Consider the following 19,773-nt stretch of genomic DNA (forward strand, 5'->3'; position numbering starts at 1 on the left):
GGAAGACCTCAGCTTAAACTCAGCACAGAAATGCCTTCATACCCTGATCACTAGACACAAAATTGAGTATAAGAATAGAAAAGAAACAGAATCACAAGATCATCAACAATATGCATTGCTATAAAGATATGCCAATATTCTGAGCAGCAAAGGTCTGTTGGGAAGTTGGGCATCAGAATGGCTGGACTGAATTTATGGTTAGTGGTCACAGGTCCACCAAGAAACAGGTACGGGGCAGCTGTGGGTAAACACTATGTTTTGTGTTGGATTAAAATAATTGGAAGGCACAAACCAAAACCTTAGGCATCATCCATTCACTTTTTGGATAAAGATAAAACTCACAATGTAATAGTGAGCTGGTGGCAGTAGTTATTTACACATCATGTGATCTAAGCACCTGAAAAGATAATAATGCCATAGAGGAAGTTTGCATTTTCTTGCTCTGAAGCATGATGTTTAGTGACTTAATGAAGTAATCAGACAATTTCTTCAACTTTACAGACAATAATAGGGGTTTTAGAAATACAGGAATTCCCTTTTTATTCTCACTGTGCCACGTTAATTTTTTTTTTTGGGGGGAGGGTACTAAGGATTGAACCCAGGGCTGTTTACCACTGAGCCAACATCCCCAGCCCTAGTTTGCTTTTGTTTGTTTGTTTATTTGTTTAACTTACAGACAGGGTCTCACCGTGTTGCTTAGGGCCTTGCTAAGTTGCTGCGGCTGGCTGTGAACTCATGATCTTTGTCTCAGCCTCCCAAACCATTGGGATTACATGCATGTGCCACCCTGCCTGGCTGCCAAATTAATTTTTGCAAATGCTGCCATAAATGTGATTTAAAACTCAATGAATCTGATATTTCTGCTACTGTAGCCTTTCAACCTTTTCACTCTTTCTGTAAGCCATGTGTTAAGCACATGTCTATCATAGGCACATAGTTATACTTTGTTATATCATCCTATTTATTTTATATTATATGCTTTGTATCATGTTTATCACTGTAAGAACAAGGTTTTATATTAAATGCTTTGTATCATGTTTATTACTGTAAGAACAAGATTAAGGTGCACGAGGGCTTGAAAGGGACTCACAGAACGTGCTAATATGTTTAAATTTTAAACCTACTTAAAGTATGTGCCTAGTATATTGAATAATCTGTAAGCAAAATAAAACAAAATCATTCCAGGCCATGGTGGAACACACCTGTAATCCCAGCAATTTGGGAGGCTGAGGCAGGAGCATCTCAAGTTCAAAGTCAGTCTCAGCAATTTAGCCAGCCCCTGAGCAACTTACTGAGATCCTGTCTCTAATTAAAAAAAAGGTGGGGAGGGGTGACTGGGGATGTGACTTAGCAGTTAAACCCCCTGGGTTCAATTCTTGGTATGCATGCCCCTCACTACAAACAAATAAACAAACAACAACAACCATATTGAACTACATGTGGGAAATGCCACTTTTTTCTTATCTCAAAGGGGATCAATAAGACTAGAATCCCTCTTAGATGTAGAACTTTTGGTTTTCAACAGAGAAAACCTACAGGAACAAAACTCTAATTTTCTATAAGTTGTCTTATGAACCACTGATGGATAAATGGTACCTCAGGAAGTGGTGCCACGGTTGGGGCAGGTAGGGCACCAACAACTCCACTCCCAGTGTGTGCCTCCACTCTGCCTGCCCAGGGCTCCTAGGAAGGCAATGCAGTGGCAGGCAGCCGGTGGGACATGACCACTGTGTCAAACATGAAGATACAGTAATAGAGAAGAGATGGACCACGGAGAACCTTGTGGGCCCTGCAGCAGGACCAGTGGGATCCAAATCCATCCGGCATTTGCTGCATCATCAAGTGCAAGTGTCTAAACCTCTTAGGGTTTTGACTGTAAAAATGGAGACAACAACAGCACCTACCCTCACAGTACTGTTGACAGAATTAAGTGACATGATGTGAATGAAATGCTTGGCAAGGCTCAATGAATATAAACTATTCATCCCCATTATCATCACCGTCCTGTTTGTTGGTTAATTTCCATTGACAACTGCTAGATACTTCTGATCACCATATCCTTGGCAAACTATGCTCTATTATAGGTATCTGGCACTATTTAAAAAAAAATATATATATAGGGTCTGGGGATATAGCTCAGTTGGTAGAGTGCTTGCCTTGCATGCACAAGGCTGTGGGTTCAGTCCCCAGCACTACCAAAAAAAAAAAAAAAAAAAAAATATATATATATATATATATATATATATATATATATATGGCAATGTGTATACCCTAATAGGTATTTATGATATACTGCTGGTGGAAAAGGTTCTAACATATTTAATATAAAGTAATTTTTTGAAAAAAATATGTACATCTACATATATGGTATGAAAAAAAAAAATCACAAATATACCAGTTTGTGAGCTTGGTCACTTCTGAGTGGTATGATTATTATTATGGCTTTACTTTCTTTCCTTTTGTTTATCTGTTTTTCTAATTCTATAATAAACATAAATTCTATATGTAAAGGGTATATGAAACCAAAATTTTCACACAAACTCAAAAACAAAAGCATGGGATACCGTGGCTGAAATACTGGACTAGAGAAAACATTTACAGTACCACCTCCAGTGTAAGAAGCACATGATGTCGAAAATAGCACACCGAGTTCAGGCACAGCCAGAGGACTCTCCTGGCAAAAAGAAAGTGAACTTGACTTTGCATCCTAGCCTAGCAATTTCCCTGTTAGAGATCTGGATGAGTCACTTATCTTGAGCCTTAGCTTATCACTGATTGACAGAGCCATTTTGGACCTACTGGAGACATTTGACAGAGATGATCCCTCCTTTTTGGCACACTTCCACATGACTCCCAGTTTCCCCCTCCCCGTACCTCCTGGCTTGGCCTTTCTCCCTGCTACAGAGTCGCTGCAGCGGTACCACCTTCTTGGTCTCCTTTACTGGTTCCTAGGTCTCAGTCTATTGCTTTCATGCCACCCATACATCAGCCATTCCCAAATGCTTCTCTTCAGTCCTGGCTTCTCTCCTGAACTCTATACTTGAACATCAACGACTGCCCACTGAAGATGGGCAATAGACTTGGAAGTCTAACAGGACTCTCAAACTGAGTACAGCCTAAACCGAGATCCTGAATTCCACCCACTTCCAGAATCTCTTCCTGCTAGTAACCCTCATCATAGTGAATGATAACCAAATTCTTCGGGTTGTTCTCCTCTAACACTCTGGAGTTATCCTTGACTTCTGTCTTTCTCTTAGGCCCCAAGCTCAAACCTACCTCTAAAATATATCCCAAACTCTACCACTTCCCACCATCTTTATAGCTACTGTCCAGGCCCCAGACCATGGTCTTGTCACTGAATTATTGCAATACCCTCCAAACAGTCTTCCTGATTCTATCCTGCCCCCATCAGTGTATTCTGAACACAATAGCCAGAGTAATACAATTCAAATTTCCATCCATCCTGTCACTCTTCTGCCCAATGGCTTCCCTGGAGGAAATGCCCAAATCCTTGCACTGGCTAACCTATGTATCCACACCCACCTCATCTTCCACTCCCTGCTTCCTCACTCACTCCAGTCCAATGGCCTCCTGCAGTTCCTCAAGCATACTAAGCAGATAGGTGCCTCAGGGTCCCTGTCTTAGTTGGTCCCTCTGCCTGGAATGCTGTCCTCCCAGAGAGCCACCCCCTCACCTTCTTTAGGTCATTACTCAAGTCCTTTCTCACTTAGTCAACTCCCCAAACACCCTTGTTAGTACTGTGACAATCATTCCACTTCCTTTCCACTTTCCTAATCTTACTTTTCTGCAGAGCAGTTTTACTTCCCAACAAAACCTGCATTTCATTCAATTCATTTATTTATGGTATGTCTTCCCATAGTTCATACATAAATTCAACAAAAGCAGAAATCTTTTATTGTTTTGCTCCCGACCACATCCCTAGCACCTAGTACAGGATCTAACAGAGAGCACGCACATGCACACACACACACACACACACTCACACACACACACACACACACACTTTATTAAATTAATAGGATTTAATGACCTACCCTTATCTCCCTCAGAATTATATAAAGAACACATGATACAAGGAATGTAAAAGTAACTACCAAATCATTTTGATGCTTGGATAAATATGTGGATAGTGTTGTTATAATCATTGTCATTATCCTGAACATGTGTCCCGATTCTGCCAGATGTGGCCTGAATTAGTCATGCTTGAACTATGATTCCTCCACTTCCCTCTTTATCTATCTCCGTACAAAGGTTAGTGGCTGAAAACTCCTGGACACTAGGATTCTGGAAAGGATTATGTTCACAGACCCGCTCAGGGTCCACCCTATAATAATGATCTTAAAGACGAGTTGGTTTTTTGGTCTTTCCATGGAGAAGGATAAAGGGCAGGGGAAGGGAAGATTAAAAAGATTGTGATCACTTAAGAGTGCAAAGAATGCCTGAGCTTCCTTCATTGTGCATTAGAAATCCTGCTTCACCCCAAGGCCACTGAGGGGTGAGGACTCTGCCCTGGACTTCTGCATGCCCCATCCAGGGAGGAGTCAACATCAACTCCCCACAGACCGTTGCTCAATGACCTCCAGCTGGAATCCAGAGGGTACAAAATACACTATAACTCAAGGAGACACAGAAAATAGTATCTTCACTACGACACCCCCAGAATTACTTTTTGAGACAACAAACAGAAATGGCACAGAGTTAGAAGACAAACGAGAATCTCTTCTAAATGCAGAATTCTCACAGTGATTAGAAAACTCAGATTGAAGACACATTTGTTAAACCAGACTTTGTCTTGGTTGGAAATGGTTGTTTAAAACTCCTCTCTGTGGGTTAGGAACAACCACAGTCCTTTAGAGGCTAATAAGAGTACTGTTTACTTGCAAAACTAACGCGGAGTTACTACAGATAAACTGCAAAGCATGGTGAATCCTGGTGAGGAAGGTAATTAATCTAATTGAGCTGAACACATAAGGGTTTTCAAACGGATCAAACTGCATCTTGGGCCACCTGAGCCCACAGCAATGCCTGGGCCACTTAGGGAACGTGCAGAGCTGACAGTGAGGCATTCTTACCGAGCTCGCCTTTTGGTTTTACAAGAGGATTTCCTTCCTCATACCCTCAGGCTCCTTTAGAAAGAAGTAACTTATAAAGTTATATCCTATTCAATACCCTAACATCGAAGTTGGAAAACTGGCTGATTTAAGACTTAATCAGCTTAATTGTAGGATTTTGCTCATTGGCAGCATATAAACCTGGCGGGCTCCTCTTACATCTTCACAGTGAGCCTGCACTGCCTGAGAAGACAGAGGAAGAAGAGCGATTGGAAAGGGCCATACACATTCCTAGAGAAAAGGCTCTCATTTTTCACTTTATGTGAGTGACTGGATGGGGATGGTACCTTATTCTCATCAATCTGGGTTCTTTCTTTTATTAATAAAACAAACAGGAAAAGAAGTTATTCTGTTTGGTCTCTCTTCTGGCAGCATTCCCAAGAAGGATCAGATGGGTGGGAAGTGTTTTAAGGGTGACACAGGCAAGCTAATGCACAGTTCTGAGAGGACCCCACCCAAGCACATGTGCAGGCTCCTAGGTGGTATCCAGAGTGGTTGTCTCATGGACACTTGCATGATTTGCAGTAGCTATGAAGTTAGTGAAACTGGAGAAAAGGAATGAATCCCTGTCAGATCAAAGGACTCCAAATGAAGAAACTCCCCAGTATTGCTCATGTGACATTTCTTTCTTCTGAAAAGCACTTTTTCACTTGCTTTTGGTATTGTTTAATCTCACATGAAGTATCATATTTGCATCACATGAGTCAGGAACTCTGGAGTTAATGTTCCAGCAGCCACTCTCGCGAGCACCTCTCATGCAGCACGCACCTGGCTTGCTGAGCATCAGTTCACCGACTGCAGCATGTCGTCATTTCAATAAATAGAACTCAAGTGTCACGAGACAGCACCAGGTTCTTGGGAGACACAGGACCTGACACATGTCAATACCTCATTATATATCTGGGCTTTCTGCCAAGCAGAAGGAACAGAGAATCACCTTTTAACACAAATGTTACAGGCCTCTCTTGCTGAGGATCAAGTCCAGGATATTTATTTCATTCAGCACATAGTCATCCCCCCACCCCCCGCACACACTGTAAAGGAGATTCAGTGAATAAAAGATATGTTAGTCTGGCAATATGCTGGGGAATTTTAAACAAACCAGTGAGGCAAATCACTTATGGTTTTCATACCAAGCATACCTCTGACAGGCTGCTTATAAATACTCCTTTCAGCTCTGAGCACCATGCACTCCAGTATGAAATACTGTATTCTATATGAGCAAAAGACACAAGCTTCCACTGACTTGGGGAACTCGGGTGCACATGTTTACACTTTCATCTTCCACGAAGGACCCACGGTCTAGTGGCCCAGCACAAGGCTGGGACTGAGGAACCTGAGCGTACAGGACTTCCTTAGTTTCTGACATTCGAAATTTCCAGAAAGTTATTTAAATTACATCTCAGTTGCTTTATGCCTAGAAGAGAGAACAAAGGTGACTACACATTTATAACTGCATCAGTAGCACCTAAACTTTGAGCCATTCCAAATGGCTCAAGCTGCAAACATAAAATTAATCTGTCACCTAAATCTGCCAGTCTTACAGGTGTGCTTTTTAATTTGTCCCTCAAATACCAACCAACCCACAAAGCTCCCACTAGAGTAAGTTTCCAGCACTTATTGAGCAAAGTATCCTAAGGCACTTCTCATCATGTGCAGTTTTACAACCAGTCTCTTGAAGCACTTTTGTGTACTTTTAAGACCATGTACACATTGTGGAAATGTTAAACCACACAGCAGCTGAGCCAAGTCACCTGTGGAGAACACAACCAGTAACAGCGTTGGCCTCGGTGTCATATGGCCTAGAGCAAAGTTCTGTGCAAAACTGAGAATGTTCCTGGTACCTGTAATCACCATGCTGCTCACTCCAAACTGATGAAACCTAAAGCAAAGGCAGGAATCTAGGTTCTCAGGTGCTTCTCACGTCAAAAATGGCGCTGCAGTAGTCTAAGCCCAGGATTACCAATCGCAGACAAACAGGGTAAGTGAAATGAAGTCACTCCAAGGTCCCTAAATAAGGGACATGGTGACCTCATAGGTCATAACCTGACCAGAACAAAATATGAGTCCACAAAGAAGAATAAAAGTCACCATAATTGGATATGCATAGCTAACTTAGTTTACTGACAATAAATGCACACAGAGCTCCATTTTCCAGATTCTAAGATGTAACTCAAACATTTTCATAGTAGCAGCCTGCAAATTAAACCGAAGAGACAAAGTATAAAGGCATATATGTAGCCTCTTACCAAGGCACCTCTCACTTCCCTGAGCTAGGAAAGCATGTGCTCTGTACTGGATGAAAAAATGACCTCCCCATTGTACAGACCTGGTGGACGGATGCAATAACTCCTCTTCAGAAGACAGGCTTTTGCAGGAGGCCGAGTGATGGTTAACTTGAGAGACAGCCCCAATTCTGCAGTTGGTCCTGAACACCATCTGTATTGCATCCATTTATTTACTCCACAAACACTTAGTTAATGCTTCCTCTGTGCCAAGAACCATGCCCAACATCACATTCTCCTAGTGGACACAGTCACCCCTGGTCCAGTCAATTGTTGATTGGATGAACTCGCTGACCCTTCTTCAAGCTTACCTTTCCAGCAATGCCAAATTCATTTGGCCCCCAGGTCACCAGCTAGGAGCCTGCTCCTCATACTCCTTTCACTACATTTGGTGGCATGAGAGCCCACATCCTTGGTTTCCCAGCTCATCTCTATATAGTCAAACCAAACCACACACTTTGTCTTTATTCTTCTCCTCTGGTTCTCTTCATTCCTCTAACATTCACTTGCTTAGTATCTCAATGATCTCTTTATCCTCCAAGTCACCTTGATCAAGAAGACCTCTCCCCTATGGAGAAAAGGAAACCTTTGTATGCTGTTTGCTTTTGGTGGTAACATGAACTGGTTTATATGGAAATCAATATGCAGATTCCTCAAAGAGTAAGAATAGAACTACCATATGATCCACTAATAAGTATGTATACAAGGAAAATAAAATCAGAATCTTGACGCAATATCAGTACTCCCACACTCATTGCAGCATTATTGACAATAGCCAAACTATGAAATCAACCACAGTGCTCACAAATGGATGAATGGATAAAGAAATTCCACAAAATACTATTCAGCCACAAAAAAGGAAAAAAATGAAGGAATGTACTTCAACATAATAAAGCCATATACAAAAAGCCCACAGTTAATATTCTAGGGAAAACTGGAAAGCTTTGTCTCTAAGATCTGGAATAAGACAAGGATGACCACTTTCACCACTGTTCATCAAAATAACTGCCAAAGCAACAAGGCAAGAAATTGAAATAAAGGGCATCCAAATTGGAGAGGACGAAGTCAAACTTTCACTGTTTACAGACACAATCTTACATGTAAAAAACATCAAAGAGTCTACCAAAGAACTATTAGAACAAATAAATTCAGCAAAATTGCAGGAAATCAACATACAAAAACCAGTAGTGTTTCTACATGTGCAAGAGCAAATTATCTGAAAAAAAAAATCAAGAAAGTAATCTCACTTATAAGAGTTACAAAAAATAATAAAATACCTATGAATAAATTTAACTAAACAGGTTAATGATCTCTATAATGAACACTATAAAACACTGATAAAGAAAATAAAGAGGACACAAAAAAATGGAAAGATATTTATGTCATTCATTTTTTATGAACTGGAAGAATCAATATTGCTAAAATATCTATGTTACCCAAAGCAATGTTCAGATTCAATTCAATCTCTACCAAAATACCAATGGCATTCATCACAGAACTAGAAAAACAATTCTAACATTCACATGAAACCACAAAAAAAAATCCCAAATAGTCAGCTATCCTGAACAAAAGGAGATTGCTCTTTGATGCAGGAAGCATCAAAACACCCACCTTCAAAATATGCTACAAAGCTATTATAAACAAAAACAAAAAAAGAAATGCATAGACCTACGGAACATAATAGAGAGCCTGTAAGTAAACCCACAGATATACAGCCAAATGATCCTTGACAAAGGTGCTGAGGACATGCACAGTACAGTCTCTTCAATAAATGGTGCTGGGAAAAGTGCATATCCACACGCAGAATGACCGATCTAGACCCCTCTCTCTCACCACATAAAAAAATCAACTTGAAATGGATTGAACACTTAAAGACCTGAAACTATTTACAAGAAAACAAAGGGGAAATGTTTCAGGTCACTGGAATGGACTCAATTTTTTTTTCATAAGGTCCAAAAAGCACAGAAACAAAAGCAAAAATAGACAAATGGGGTGATATCAAACTAAAAAGATACTGCACAGCAAAGGAAACAACCGATCAAGTAAAGAGACAACCTAAAGAATGGGAGAAAATATTTGCCAGCTACTCATCTGACAAGGGGTTAATAACCAAAATATATAACCCAACTCAAAAGAAAAACAAAAGACTCAAATAATCTTATTTAAAAATGGGCAATGGACCTAAATGAACATTTCTGAAAAGAAAGAATACAAATAGCCAACATGTATGAGAAAAATGTTCAAAATCATCAGGAAAATGTGAACTAAATACACAATGAGATCACCTCAATCCAGTAAGAATGGCTATTATAAAAACGACAAAGATGAAAAGTGCTGGTGAGGATGTGGAGAAAAGGGAACCCTTGCACCATATTGGTGGTGATGCAAATCAGTACAGTGATTATGGAAAATGGTATGGAAGATCCTCAAAAACATTTAAAATACCATATGATCCAGTAATTTCATTAATGTGTACAGTTCCAAAGGAAATGAAATCAGTATGTTAAAGAGACATCTGCACCCCCAGGTTTATTATAGCAGGATTCACAATGACCAGAAATAAAAACAGTCTAAGTGTCCATCAAGTGTTGAATGGATAAAGAACATGTGATACTTACACTAAATGGAATACTATTCAGCCATAAAAATATGAAATTCTGTCATTTGCAACATCATGGAGGGAACAGATGACCATTTTGTTAAGTAGAATAAGCCAGGCACAGAAAGACAAGAACTACAAGATCTCATTCATATGTGGAATTTAACAGATTGATCTCAAAGAAATTGAGAGTAGAATAGTGGTTACCAGAGGCTGGGGAGGATGGGGAAAGTGAGGTATGGTGAAAGGATGGTCAATGGGTCCTAGGGCGGAATAAGTCTGCTCTGCTACTGCACAGTAGGGCGGACACAGATAACTACAGTGTACTGTATGCTTAAAAAAAGCTAGAATTAAGGATTTTGAATGTTTTCACCACAAAGTAATGATAAACATTTGGCTGAAGTAGATATGCTAACCTTTATTTGAACATTATACAATATATACATGTATGAACACATCACATGGAAATCCCCCCAAAATGCACAATTTTGTGTTTTTATGTATCAGTTTAAAAAAATAAGTTTAACTTGTAAAAGAAGAAAGAATCCTGCCATTTGAAACAACATGGATAAACCTTGAGGGCATTACACTGAAGGAAGTCAGACAAAGACAAATACTGTATGATCTCACTTACATGTGGAGTCTAAGAAAGTCAAACTCATGGAAACAGAAGAGCGAAACTAGAGTAATAGTTACCAGGGGCTGAGTAAAGGAGTGGGTATGGGGAGAGGTTGACCAAAAGGTAAAATTTTGAGTTAGAAATAGGCTAATTCTGGGGATCTAATGCAGCATATGGTGACTCTAGTTAACAATACTGTATTGTATACTTGGAACCTGTTAAAGGAGCTGATCCCAAATATTCTACACATAAACACACACACACACACACACACACACACACACACACAGGGTATCTATGTGAGGTGATGGATAGGTCAATTAGTTTGTGTTAATCATTTCACAGTGCCTGTGTCCATCACAACGTCAGGTGAGGATTGGGGTTGTACCACAAGTGGTAGAACATGTGTGAGGCACGGGTTTTAATCCTCAGCACCACATAAAAATAAACAAATAAAACAAAGGTATTGTGTCCACCTGCAACTAAAAATATTTTTTTAAATGCTATATATGGTAAGTATATTCCATTTTTATTTGTCAATTATACTTCAGTAATGCTAGGGGCAAATAAGTTTTACAAATATTTAATTTTTAAAAAGAATGGTCCATCTTTTCCTTATTTCATATTTCATATCCCATATTTCATCTGACAATAATTGAAGCACTCTTTCAAACTTTATCAAGCACCTCCCTATGAAAAAGCCTCTGCAATAACAAGAACATTGAACACTACAAAGCGCGTCCAAACATGCCATCCCAATTGATCCTCGACACTAAGAAATACTTATTGGTTAACTCACTTTTCACAAAAGGAAACCAAGGTTTGTACAAATTAACTAATTTGTCCTAGATGGGTTGCAGAACCAAGGGTTCTTCCCCTTCCCCACTCTGCCAAACCTGTTTAGGAAGAAGCCCCAAGAAACAGGACTGAGGGTTCTCATTTTGCCCCACCTAAAGGTCAAATTAGGCCAAAAAGTTAAGAGAGAATCCGCCTAGTCCAATTTCCATTCCAAGAAATGGAAATTTGAGGATGGAATCTGAAATGGTCCAGGTGAATTTAAAAGAGTAGTTTCCAGGGCTGGGGTTGTAGCTTAGTGGTAGAGCACTTGCCTAGTGTGTGTGAGGCACTGGGTTTGATTCTCAGCATCACGTAAAACTAAATAAAATAAAGGTATTGTGTCCATCTACAAATAAAAAATATTTTTAAAAAAGAACCTGAATTGAAGCTGTGAAAGTTAAATCATATACAACACTAGGCATTTTTAAAGGAACACTTGCACATCACACACATTAACCAGTAAAATGGAAAATAAATGTCCCCTTGCTTATGAAGAGTCAGAATTTAGAAAGAAGCATGGTCAAGAGGGAAAAAAACCCACAAAAAATAATTACTTTTAGGAAGTAAAAGCCAAAAAGTCAAGAGAGCAAGGATTCCTGGTTTCTCAGACTAATAAGGCAGAGTTCAGATAATAAGGTGAGAAGGGGTTGCACTTTCTGTCCCAGCGGGCACCTTGCCCACAGTTCCACCCCTGAAGATGAAGTGCCCACGTGGCTGGCCACAGAGTGCAAGATATCTCAGTCACCTGAAATCGAGTTCTCCACCGTGGGCCTTGCCCAAGGGGGACTTTCAATTCCACTCAAGTTTTGTTTTCTGCTTCTGCTAACTGTGAAGAGAGCAGTGCAAATAATTGGTAACACAAACATAGTAAAAAGCTAGGTGAGGGAAACGCTTGCAATCTAGTCCACAGAACAAGAAAACTCATGTATGGCAGCATGACTGATGTGATCCTGCAACGTGTATAATCAGAAAAATGAGAGATTACACTCTGTTTATGTATGATCTATCAAAGTGTATAAATGCATTCTACTGTCATGTGCAACTAACTAGAACAAATAAAATTTAAAAATAAATGAAAATATTTTATTTAGCTTAAAAAAAAAAAAAGAAAGAAAGAAAGAAAGAAAATGAGAAAACTGCCCTGATTTTCTGCCCTAAAATCAGTGGACCCTGTTGCAGTGGACAACTGGATCTGGATGAAGAAAAGTAAGGAATTAACGGTCAATCTTGGTCTATTTTGTGTTGATACAATTCATCAATGTATTCACAAAGGGATAGTCTGTTGTTTTCCTATTTAGTGAAGTAATGCCAATCCAATTAAATACAATGAATATTTCTTGCAGCTCTTATTGGCCTGCCTGTACCCTTGCCAATTATAATAGGAACAGAAATAACAAACAGAAAGTACTCATTGACTTCCATGTTTCTACTGTTTTATTGGAGACATTTCTCTTTAGTGTTTTATTTGTTCAGGTTGTTTCATGTTATTTATTGGTTTATTTTTTGATTGATTCATTCGTGTAGTTGTAAGTTTTTTTTTACTGAAGTAGAATGTGCAATACAGGATTTCACTTTGATTTTATGCTAAGATATAAAACTAGGCCTTTATAAAACAGCGCTGCTTTCTCACACATGATCACTATATCTGAGTAAATCAGTGCTTCTTTGAGGAAGCCCCTTATTAGTAAAAGAGGGATAAGAAAATCTACCCTATCCATCCTAAAGGGGTTTTCTGAAAGTCAATCAAACAGTGAATCTAAAAGTGCTCTGTAAGTAGGAGAGGGTATTGTTGGCGGTTATTAGCCTGGATATCTACAGATCAGGAAACCTAGCAGCAAAAACAGTGTCTTCAACTTCAGGAGACCTCCCAAGGAGTGGGTATGAGTTCATGTACATGCAGGCGTGTTACCAGCAAGAGCAACAGAGCAAAGAGGAACAGCTCTGCCTCCTCTAGGTAGTACTCTCATCATCAGCTGCAACTGTATTTCTGTGAACCTCCGGGTTCAAGGTAAACACAACAACTTGGGGCAGCTGCCTTTATACCTGACCCTGAATTGTGTGACCATCACAGTGCTACACCAACATCTGATTTTCAGTCTTTCCAATTCTAGAGCTCCCTTTTCACTCTTCTTGTTTCGAGAGTTTGGGTGATAGAGGAAGGAGGACATTGGAAATGCCCCAGACCTGTGAGTTTATGCTGGTGGGATGTCTGTCCCTGCCTCCTGCCAGTGACATAAGCAGCTGCCTAAGATTACTTAGAACAAGTGCCACTGGGAAGGGAGTTTCTGAAAGACATTTCAGTGGCCTCCAAACTGGCAATGAAAAGGAACCAAAAGTTAGTGAAGAGGAAGTCACTGACACAAGAGTGGAGGGCAGATTCATTAGCTGCATTCACTGGAGCAAAACTTGGACAAAAAAACCTCATTATTCAAACCAGATGCTGGTTTTGCAACAGTCACTTCTGTGATGAACTGTTTCAATTTCCTTTTATTTTGAATATGCAATATTATAAAGAAGGCAAATTACCACATGAATAAGGGAGCACTGGAAGTTTATAAAGTTGGTTTGGAAAAGAACTGACTAAAGGAAACCTGTTTTCAAAAGGTTATTGCCTCAAACCATTTTTCTTCCCTTTTTTAATCATGTGACAAAAGAAATGCTTAAGACAAGATCAATTATGGGCAGCAATGAAATGACTTTCTAATGATAATCAGCCCCAAATCTTGACTGCCGTCAGTTTGAGTGATCTGGTCATAAGGCACACAGGGCTGTGTTCACTCATCTCCTAGAAGAATGAAGGTTGGGTCCCTCCAGGATGGCAGTTGAGTAAGAGGAGACAGGGCGAGGAGGCAGAGGAGGCTGACCACATTTGCCTCCAGTGCTTTGGAAAAAGAACTATGTCATAAAATTTTGCATCAAGCACAAACCTCACTTTAAAAAAAGGCCTGCTGATAATATCCCTCTTAAAAATTACTCCCTCTTGTCAGAAGAACCACCAGGAACAGATCCCAACCCTTGGAAAACATAAAGCAACTCTGGTGGGAAATGGAGTCAGGTGGATCCCAAGAGGATATGAGAGCAGAACACAGGAATGAAGCCCAGAGAGACCACAACTAGGGCCTCTGGATGCAAACCTGAGGGTTAAGGGGACCCCTCCTCCAGATGCAGGGCTATTTGGAGGGGATGACCATGTTGTGCAGCTTCCAGGTGCTCGGAGTCCACACAGTGAACAGCTGTCCCACAAAAAATGTGTGGAACTCCTGGGCCAGCTTCTGTGGCTTTGTAGAGACAGAACCACAGAATTTTAGAGATAGAAATGATCACTGCCTTCCATTTACAACAGGATCAAGGAGGCAGAGGGAACCCCCTCGTGGAACTAACCACGACAAAGCAGGTTCTCCAGTCCACGCATCCTGGCACCCTTCTGGCCTCCTTGGGATGACTATGAGGCTCATCCCAACAGTCACCAACAATGGCTACTGAAGAGCAAATCCAGCAGTCTGTCACTTATATGAAAGGACACACCCCTCTCTGGCCTTGGGTATGCTCTTCTGGTGATTCTACACCAGGCAGCTGCAAAAGAAAATCTATATTCATTTTGAAGCTCTGAACCCTATTTACAAAACCTATCATGGACCAGAGACCTATGCCCATTCACCACTTGTAATGCTCATACCCTAGGATGTGTTTATAACCCCATTTGCCTGAATGCTGAGGTTTAGAGAAATGAAGCAACTCTCTGAAGCTCACACCACTAGGTCAGTGGCAGTCCTAGCTTCAGATCAACTTTTCTAGAACTTTCTACTATACTACTAGTTCTCAAAGTTTTGCTATAGAAAGAGTTCCTTATTCGGCTGACTATGAGAACCCCATAAGAAGCTTTGCCTAATAAAAGTAATTGGATCATCATATATGAAATAAACAGATTCCAAATGGTAGTTAACGATGCTTCTAAAATCTGGGAGTAAATATGAGCTCTTTTAGTTTACTTAGCTAAAGAGGGAAGTTTCTTGCAAAATTCCAACTTTCCTTTCTTTGGTCCACAGATTTGGATATTCTAGTTACACATTCTATTCTGTTTTGATCAAAAACTGAAATTCCAAAAAGCAGAAGAAAAGGACAATGGGAAGGTTAAAAAGCAGGAACAACTTTCCACAGAGATGGTCACTGAGGTGAGAGCCCAGTCAAGCCCGTGAAGAACTTCATTATTCCAGCTTGTGGACTTCCTGTAGCTGGCCAGCATCCACCTATGCTTTCAACCTTCTGGCAACCACCTGCCACCTTTACCTTCTGGAAACATGGGCACCCGGCCAGCCTGGAGAATTCTGCTCTCTGGACTGAACTCAAAATACCTCTCATCTTCCAGTCTGAACACAGCCCTGGAAACCAGAAGTCACTGCGGCTTTGGTGCTGCTGACATCTCAGCAGGTTGTTATCTCCTGCTCCTAGGGAGGCTGGCTTGTGTAAAGCTAGAACATTCCAGAGAGGTCTATCCTTAACCAAGGAAAACCTACTAGTTCCAGCCTGCTTTCCTGAATACACAGACCAAACAGAAGTACCAGCCAGGCATACTGGGCAAAGTATAACCAACTTCATTTTCCAAGTGACACTGTAGAGATTATTTACATCGGTATCAGTAAATAATCAAAAATAAAGAGAGAGGGAATAAGAAAAAGAAAAAGAGGAAAAAGAAAACAGGATAGGGGAACTAGAGAAGCTTCTTCAAAGAAGGAGCCCCACAAACGGGGCTTACAGGATGTGTAGGAGTTTCCAAGGCGATGAAATAGAGAAGTGTCATTCCCAACAGAAGGGAATGCTCAAAAACTCAAATTTATAAAGTGGCCTGCAGTCCAAGGAGTAAAGAGAAGCAGTGTTTGTACTCGTGGGGAGGTGGGGATGGATAAAGGAGGATCTCAGACTATAAGAAAGGTCTCTCAGGCATCTAGAAGCCAGGGATGGGGTAGGGTGTTAAAGCGACCTGTTTAGGCTGTATTTTATTATTATTATTACTATTAATTCTGACAGACATGCTAAGCATGGCAGGAGTCTACATCACTTCTGTGCAAAAGAAATAAAATGTGAGTCATGAAGACAAGCCACATAAGTAATTTTAAATTTTCTAGAGGCCACATTTAAGGTAGAAAAAAACAAATGAAATTAATTTAATAATATATTTAAGCCCCCAAATCCAAACTATTATCATTCAACATGTAATCAATATCTTTGAAGTTATGAATGAAGTAATTTACATTTTTTCCCATACCAAGTTTTCTGAATCAGGCACACTGGTAGTACATCTCCAAAAATTTGGACTAGCCACATTTCAAGTGCTCAAAAGTCAGATATAGCCAGTGGTTACCATCCTGGACAGCACAGCTGTAGATGCACCAAACATCAGACCCACTTAGGAGTCTGCAGCCAACTGTCCAAACATGAGATGATTAGGCTCTGGGCAGATCTTTCTGGCCACTGGATATGTTAAACTACCACTGAAATGCAATTTTAGAAACGTGTAACTGCAAAAACTTGTTTTGAATAGGTAACAACTTATAAAGCTCAAAAAAATAATACAACAGAGTACAATGAACAGTGTTGCTCCTAGCCTGCTTCTGTCCTCCACGTCCCTAGCCACGCCATCTCCACACACCTACTGGGGGTAATCACTTTTACTGAGATCCTCTTGTGTTTATCCTTCAAAGTGTCTTCATACACAAGCAAATTTTGTCCCTTTTCTAAAAGGTAGCATACTACATATTTTGCTTGATACCTTGCTTTTTTCATTTAATCTTGGAGATCTTTCCATATCAGTGTATAAACAGTTTCCATGTTCCCCTTTCAAATGCCACACAATATTCCATTGTATGGATGGATCGCAATTATTTAACCGGTCTTTTAATGGGTACTTGAATTGTTTCCAACCTTTCCTAATACAAACAATGGCCTAATGGAACACCTCCTATGTACGTCACTTTGTATGTATTCAGATGTATCTCAGAAAAAATTGCCAGTGCCAGATTGCTGGGTCAAAGGGTAATTGCATCTGTAATCTCAATAGATACTTCCAAACTGGCCCTCACAAGGGTTGTGCCATTTTGGGCTCTTCTGAGAAGTACTGCGCCAATTTTCCCACACCTGCTCAATAACATGAAACTGTCACACTTTAGAATTTTTGTCAATCTGATAAAATGAAAAGTGGCTCTTCAGCATAGTTTAAATTTGCATTTCTCTTATTCTGTGTGAGGGAAAACAACTTTTCTTAGGTTTAGACAATGCATTTTTTTAAAATTATATGAATAATCTGCTCTTGTTCTTTGCTTATGTTTCTATTGGTCTCTAATTTTTTTTACTTTAATCTATATTAATATAATATAATTTATCCTAATCTATAGGAGCTCTTCATATAAACAGATCAAACTGTGCAGTTTTTTTATGATTGCTATTTTTTTAAATCAAGTAAAAAATGTTTTATTTGAATTTAGCCAAACTTTTCATTTTTTATCTTATTATTTCTGCTTTTTGAGTTACAATTAATAAGCCTTTCTTTAATGTTATAAAGGATTTCACCCATGTTTTCTTCTAGTTCCCTTATGAATTTAAGCAGATATGAATACATATTTATATCTTGAAATCCTTATTAAAAATATCAATTTTCAGCTCAATATTTGAGTGCATGCCTAGCATGCATGAGGTCCTAGGTTTGATCCCCAGCAACATGCACACACGCGCACACACACACACTCACACACATCAATCTTCATTTTTTGCAACTGAGGTAGACCAGACGTTTGCAAATCTGTCTTCTTGATTTCTCCCTCCTTTTTTTTTTTTTTCTTTAATAATTCTTTTGTATATCATACTGGTCATTGTATAAAATTAATTGATCAAGTTGCAGTATATTTAAACAGTATGAAATATGGAATCAACCTCATATTTCTCTGAATAGCTACCCACTTGGTCCAATTCCACATACAAAAATTTCATCATTATCCCATCAGAAACACAATTTTTTATACTACTATTCTATTTTTGTAAACTTCAATCTGGACTTTTATAAAATCATGGATCTAATTCTCCAGACACTATGGAGATAAATACAATTTATGCTGCTCATTATTTATGGGAACTGTCCAATTTTTGAAATGGCATCCATCATATCTTGGTCAATATCTTTTAAGCAGATGCCTGACTTGAAGAGAAAGACAGACACAAATTGCCCTTCAGAAGATTGTGGTCTGGAGGTCACTAAATTATTTTTCATGATTTGTTTAAAAGGGAAGCAATATAACACGATGTAAGTCTGGCAAAACTCTCACTGATGACAGGATTCTGGTTTACTCAAGTTCATTTTATAGATCACCAGTGTGGTATTCGAAAGAATGAGGACACAGAAAGAAAGGAGGGGAAAACAGGAAGTTGAATCTGAAAATGATCCATCTCAGCTGGAAAGTGAAAAATGATTTTTCGAGTTTTCATAAAAATAAATAAAAATATGGAATGCTTTGTGAACTGGCGTGTCATCCTGGCACAGGGGCCATGCTCATCTTCTCTGCACAGTTCTCACTTTAGCATGTATGCTGCCAAAGCAAGCAAAAACTGCTATGTTTTAAAGCAAGGGTTCGACATTCCAGTTATTTCCACTCAAAAGTTTCTCATGAACTGGAATTTTAAAAGTAAAAATGGGAAAGGTGTGGTATCCTATGGCGAAGGCCCTTCTACTCCAATACTGATTCTTATGTCCTATCTCAGCATCCTCCAGGTTTCAGTCTATATTGTAACACATTACCTTGTCATTGGAGGTTATAAAATTAGTTATCCTAGATTCCTTTCTAAGAGAGATTTACACACAGGTTATGAGCACAAGCATATCCTCCAAGGATAGTAAGGGGATCAGTTCCTACAGGGGATGTTCATTAGATACGAATTGGAAATTTTCCAATGGGACTATTAGTGCCAGCTGGCAACACTGAAAACAAAATGATCCTACATAAGAAATAAAGGAAATATGGGGAAGAAGGCAGGGGTAGGGGCAAGGAGAATTCCATGGAGTAGAGGTTCCCAGACATGAACAAAGCACAGCTTCTAAGATCTCTGGGATGTTTCTCAAAGAAACAGACTGAAGTGGCAGCCAAGAGCACTGTGAACCAAGAGGCAGTGGCTATGGTACTCCTGGGGCACTGCCCTGCCTCCCCACCTGCCAAGAAGCTGCTGCTTCCCAAGACCACCTGTGGAAAACCCTCAGAAACCTGCTCTACACCCCTGATCTCACTCCTGAATTTCAATCCCTTTTTAGCTTGCAAGTGC

At 39.7% G+C, this 19,773-nt stretch overlaps 1 protein-coding gene and 1 non-coding gene across 2 annotated transcripts in view; both read right to left on the minus strand.

The window, feature by feature from the left end:
- Positions 1–19,773, minus strand: part of Jazf1 (JAZF zinc finger 1) — a 331,859-nt gene that overhangs the window by 252,799 nt on the left and 59,287 nt on the right. The window lies entirely within an intron of this gene.
- Positions 18,956–19,058, minus strand: LOC124992086 (U6 spliceosomal RNA). The gene has a single exon (XR_007110081.1). It is a non-coding gene; the product is annotated as a U6 spliceosomal RNA (small nuclear RNA).

The sequence above is a fragment of the Sciurus carolinensis genome, chromosome 8 (assembly GCF_902686445.1).
Source record: "Sciurus carolinensis chromosome 8, mSciCar1.2, whole genome shotgun sequence".
In the NCBI taxonomy this organism is placed as follows: Eukaryota; Metazoa; Chordata; class Mammalia; order Rodentia; family Sciuridae; genus Sciurus; species Sciurus carolinensis.